The 5175-nt window shown below is 36.2% G+C and overlaps 1 long non-coding RNA gene across 1 annotated transcript in view; it reads right to left on the minus strand.

The window, feature by feature from the left end:
* Window positions 1–3353: 3353 nt before the first annotated feature.
* Window positions 3354–5175, minus strand: part of LOC145008413 (uncharacterized) — a 3449-nt gene continuing 1627 nt past the window's right edge. The window contains exons 3-4 of the long non-coding RNA XR_013663416.1: window positions 4871–4977; window positions 3354–3548 (exon numbers count right to left, since the gene is read on the minus strand). This is a non-coding gene — a long non-coding RNA (uncharacterized LOC145008413). The remainder of the gene's footprint in view (window positions 3549–4870; window positions 4978–5175) is intronic.

The raw sequence follows: 5175 nt of genomic DNA on the forward strand, positions 1-5175 counted from the left end.
ATATAGAGAGAGAGAGAGAGAGAGAGAGAGAAGATCAATGGACAACCAAATTGAGGGAGAGAACCAACAAACTTTTTATCTATAATGAATTTAGGTATCAAATTTTAAATATGAATGTACATACATATATCTAAGATAAATGCAAAAAAACAAAACAAAACAAAACAAAATATTGAAAAAACAATTTATATGCATGCATATATGAAATTGTTTTTGAAAATGTATATTTACACAAAAAAAAAAAATACAATATGAATATGAATTAAAAATGCATTTTTTTGAAAAATTCTTTTTTTAAATGTTAATTTTGAAATATAAGGTATATTTTCACTTATTTAAAACTTTTTATTTTATTTATTTATGTTTATTTTTATTTTATATATATATATATATATATATATATATATATATATATATATATATATATATATTTTAAATCAGCAAAATATTCCTTACATTTTGAAATTAATATTTAAAACAAATTAAAAAAATGCATTTTTAATATATATATATATATATATATATATATATATATATATATATATATATATATATATATATATATATATATATATATATATCTATTAAAAACATGTGTATATGTAAATGCATATTTAAAAAAAAAAAACACTTTAAATGTTTCTCTCTATAAATAGAAATGCATAAGAGTAAGCATATACATATACGTAGGAATAAGAATAAATATATGCATAATTGCATATGCATATGCATATACATATACATATGCATATACACTTACATAAGAATAAGTATATGCATATGGCTATTAAATACATATGATTATGCTTATATATATATATATATATATATATATATATATATATATATATATATATATATATATATATATATATATATGTATGTATAAAAATAAGTATATACATATGACAATTAAATACATATGATTATGATTATGTATATGCATATGTATAAGAATAAGTATATTCTTAAGGCTATTAAATAGATATGCATTATGCTTATATATATGAATAAGTATATGCATATGCATAAGAATAACTATATGCATATGTACATGACTAATTATATGAATATGCGTAACATCCTAAAATCTGGATGTTTAGAAGGCGAGAAAGAAAAGGAAGTAAGTTGGAAATTGACAAATAGCAATAAAGGGTAAAATGGTCAAAAAGGGTAAACTCTTTATTTTATATAACCAACAAGGGATGTAATAGTAAATATATCACCATTGTATAATTTATATGAGTTTTATATGCTTATGTTGTAATGGATTAAGTTCAATGTAACATCCGGATTCCCAGGTGTTCTATGTTGTTAATTATTTTTGGGTTAGAGAGAGGGACTCGACGAGTTGACGCTTAGACTCGTCGAGTAGGATCGCGATTTATTGACTGAATTAATGAACAAACTCGACGAGTTGGAAGGGGTGGACTCGACGAGTCCGTGTTGTGAGTTGAAACCCTAAATCCTTGGACTTGTACCCTATTTAAAGGACCTTATGGCCCTTAGTTGCGGCTACCTTCGTCCTAGAGAGCACCATAGCATTTGTGAGCCTTGAGAGAGTGAGAGAAGAGCCATTGTTCACCATTTCTTGTGTGTTTTTGCAAGAAGGAAGGAGGTACAACAAGCTAAGTGGGTTGAGGAGCTTGGATCCACTCTTATTTGATCAGAGGAAGCTGTTGGAGGACAACATGTTCCATTCTCATGTTTATGATAATTCTAGTGGAATCTAGGGTTTCTTTATGTCTCTTTTAGTTTGAAACTGGAGTATATGAGGTCCCAAGGCGAAATGGTTCATAGATCTGGACGTTAAGAGGTCCAAAGAGTCCTTTCCACTCTGCTTTATGCCATACCTTTTGTGTTATGACCCTTAGAGGCCATTTTAGTGGTTATTTCATCAAAAGAAGCCGTGGGTGCATTGCATGTGAGTCAAGTTTCGACCTTTACATGGTTATTGGTCGTGGGGAAGTCAGATCTATAGATTAGAGAAGCGGATCTAACCTCAGAAGGTCATTTTAGTGTGATTATGGAAGCAACTCGCCAAGTTCATAAGTGGACTCGACGAGTCGAGTCGGGGTTCCCCGCAATTCATGACAGGTGGAACCCGTCGAGTGGAAGGATGACTCGATGATCCAAGAGAGGCTAGAAGGATCCATAGGACCCGCATGGACTCGCCGAGTCACCCATATGCACTCGATGAGTCAGGTTTAAGTTTGACTGTTGACTTTCGTTGACATTAGGGTTTTGGTCAAGACTGATTCGAGAGAGTTAAAGGAGAGGTAGAACGGCCTTCTACACAATCTTTAGAGATGAGATTATGAGAGGATATTGATCAGGAATGTTATTTGAATGATAGGAGGAGGCTAGGTCGGGACGTTGAGCACGAGAGTTATCCCACTTCATTGAGGTGAGTCTTCTCACTATACTATACCTGGAAGGGTACCTATGTGTGACCGGAAGGTCTTATATGCTATGAGATGTATGTGCTATATGTTGTTTTGTGATATGTATTGTGTTATGTATGTTATGTATGATAAGGACTGGAAGGTCAAGATGATATGGACCGGAAGGTCAAGATGACATGGACCGGAAGGTCAAGATGACATGGACCGGAAGGTCAGGAGGTTACGGACCGGAAGGTCTATCAGGATTCAGGAAGGAAGTCCCCTGAGACACTTGGACCGGAAGGCCCCATAGTGTTATGGCCTGGAAAGGTGTATGTGTTGTATGTGGTATTTTGGGGAACTTACTAAGCATTTATGCTTACAGTTGTTGTGTTATGTGTTTTAGGTACTAGCGAGGATCGCGGGAAGGTGCCGACATGATCTGTACACACTCATAGAGATTATGTTTTGAGATTCTAAGATTTGTTTGTTATGATGACATTGGATACAGTTTGTTTGATATTGTTTTTATGATTAAAAATATGATTTAGAAATGAAAATTTGTTTTGAAAATTCACGTCGTTACATTCAAGAGCAAAAGTGGAAAAGAATATGAAATATGTAATTCAATGTAAAAGTATTAAAATACCGACTCTGAGACCATAAAATTCAACCCTAGAGGAAAGGAAAGAAAAAAGGGTATAAAGGTACCTTATAGTAGACTTGAAAATGAATCAATAGCATAAAGAATCAGCTTAAAGGGAGTTCATATGAAAAATCTACTAGGTTGCAAAGTTGGACAAAAATTAATGAAAAGTTGATTTAGGAATTTGACAGTTGCAATGTGTCAACTTTGGAGCTTAATAAATCGATATTCATAGTTAAATATAAAGAACATTATAAAGCAAGTTTGTAGTCTATAAAATGAAGATTACACAGGAAAAAGGATAAGACAAAATGGATATGCAACGCATGAGATATGGTTGTTCGAATGTAACACCCAAAAATTTAAGCCAAATTTAAACTTTCAAAACATGTCAAATTCATCAAAACATTACAACTTTATTTTCAAAATACATTTATATCAGAGTTTTCCCAGAAACATAACATAATAGGAGGAGCTTTACGATCATGCCTTCGCCTTGCCGCGATCCCCTAAGTTACCTGAAACAATAAACTGAAACTGTAAGCCCGAGAGTTTAGTGAGTTACCCCCAAAATACCGATACACATACAGTCCACATAACCATGTCACACCATAACATATCATAACAAACTGAGCAGAACAGCACATAACGGGTCCACAACTTAACAAACTAGAATACCCCTGGGCCCACAGTGTGAGTCTAGAATGCCTACCGGGCCCTCATCTCACATCTAGATTGCCACCGAGCCCTCAGTACGAGTCTGGAATGCCTACCGGGCCCTCAGCTCATATCTGGAATGCTCCCAAGTCCTCAGTATAAGTCTGGAATGCCTACCGAGCCCTCAGCTCATATCTGGAATACTCTAGGGTTTGTTGGTTACCGTACGAAGCAGTGCGATCTCAACCCATCCCACATAACATATCAGCATGTAACAGATAATGCAAATACAGGCAATCAATCAGTATCACAGGTAATCCCACAGGCCTACCCTCTAGCGTTTCAACTAGCATGCATAATTAACTCATATTCAACATAATACAACTACTAGGATATCATATCCAATGGTCCGGCCTTGGTGCCTTAGACCCCTTAGTATAGTGAGGATAACTCACCTCGTAACTGTTGTCGGAAATACGAAAGCTCAACTCCCGGGTCCAACACGAACTCCACCACCTCTATGTACCTTACAACCTTTTTCATAAATCTCCTAATTACCAGAAACCAACAGAATTCAACTGCTCAACCCTTGGTCCAAGTCAAAGTCCACAGTCATAGTCAACAGTCTATGTTGACTCGACTCGCCGAGTGCAGATCATTGACTTGCCGAGTTCTTCCTGAATTCGAGAAGTTGTGAAATCCTTGATTGGCTCGTTGAGGTTCCCTTTTTAACTCGTCGAGTTCATACGTGGCCAAGATTTAGAAGAAACCCTAGCCAACTCCCCGAGTCTTCTAATAACTCGGCAAGTTGGACTCGCCGAGTTTCTCATTCAACTTGCCGAGTCCTTACAGTTCTTAATCCATGCATATGCTTTTTAAGCCATGGCAAGGTCCCAGATTACAGATCCAAGCTCCTAAGGCATGTTTATCATGTAAAGTTGCAAACTTTACGCATATGCAAGGCTCTAAAGGCCCTAAATGATCAACCTAAGCTCTTAATGGAGTTTTACACCTTGGGAGAGTCTCATCCTTGAACAAGCTGGGAACTTTATGAATCTAGAGGTCAAGGGAAGTCCAGATCTGAAGTTACAACTTCAAATCTTAGCTTAAACATGGAGAGCCCTTCATAACACCGATCCAAGAGAGGTTAAAAGAGAAATGAGCTTAAGGAACAACCTAATACCTTCCAAAGAGTGATGACTGAGGAAATCCCTTATCTTCCCACGATTTCCTAGCCTTGCTTTTCCTTGCTACCTCAAGTGCTTCCTTCTCCAAGGTTACTCCTCCAAGCTTGAACACACCAAAGAACACACACACGATTTAGGGTTTGAGAGGGACAAGAAGCAGTAAGGGGAGGCTGGTGGAGGCCAATGATCCTTTAAATAGGGTGTAAAATCCCCAGAATTTAGGGTTTCATTTGCCAGCTCTTACTCGCCGAGTCCCTTTAGTGGACTCGCCGAGTAGGTCACTAAACACGCGTTCTATTCC

The sequence above is a fragment of the Lactuca saligna genome, chromosome 8 (genome assembly GCF_052625555.1).
Source record: "Lactuca saligna cultivar CGN05327 chromosome 8, ASM5262555v1, whole genome shotgun sequence".
Lineage (NCBI taxonomy): Eukaryota > Viridiplantae > Streptophyta > Magnoliopsida > Asterales > Asteraceae > Lactuca > Lactuca saligna.